We start from the raw sequence: 714 nt of genomic DNA on the forward strand, positions 1-714 counted from the left end.
ATATATATATATATATATTTGTGTGTATGTATGTATGTATAGATATGTATCTGTGTATGTATGTATTTATATATGCATGTATGTATGTATGTATGTATGTATGTATGTATGTATGTATGTATGTATGTATATTTTAAATGTGTCGTTAGTTGACAATCAAAATTGGTAAATTCGGAGTGGCTTTCTCTAAGCTATTAGCATCTTCATTCCTGATATATAAAAATATATGTTGGTTACAAAATTTTTCATAGTTTCCAATGTAGTCAATAGGTATATCCAGGTGATACACGAAGAGCATGTATATACATTTTATATACATATAGATTCATATATACATGGGTATTTTATACACCGGTGTGTTAAAAAATGAGGTTTGCATAAACGTTTCCCACTCGTTGCTTGCTTGCGGTTGGTTGCTGGGAGTCGCGAGACAAACCAGACACACCTGAAGTTGTTGCTGCTGTTGTTGTTGTTGTTGTTGTGAACGGACCACAAAAAACAACAACAACAGCAACAACTTTAATGACCCTAACAACCAAAACAGTAACCACAACAATAAGGACAAGCAAAATGCAACAACAACAACAACAACAAGCCCAGCAGTAAGAGTGTCTGGCAGCGGATCAATAGACCAAGTAACAAGTTTGGTTGCTGTTACCTCTAAGAACTTGTCGCTTTGTCAATCATATATATATATATATATATATATATATA

Source organism: Octopus bimaculoides, chromosome 27 (genome assembly GCF_001194135.2).
Source record: "Octopus bimaculoides isolate UCB-OBI-ISO-001 chromosome 27, ASM119413v2, whole genome shotgun sequence".
Taxonomy (NCBI): Eukaryota; Metazoa; Mollusca; class Cephalopoda; order Octopoda; family Octopodidae; genus Octopus; species Octopus bimaculoides.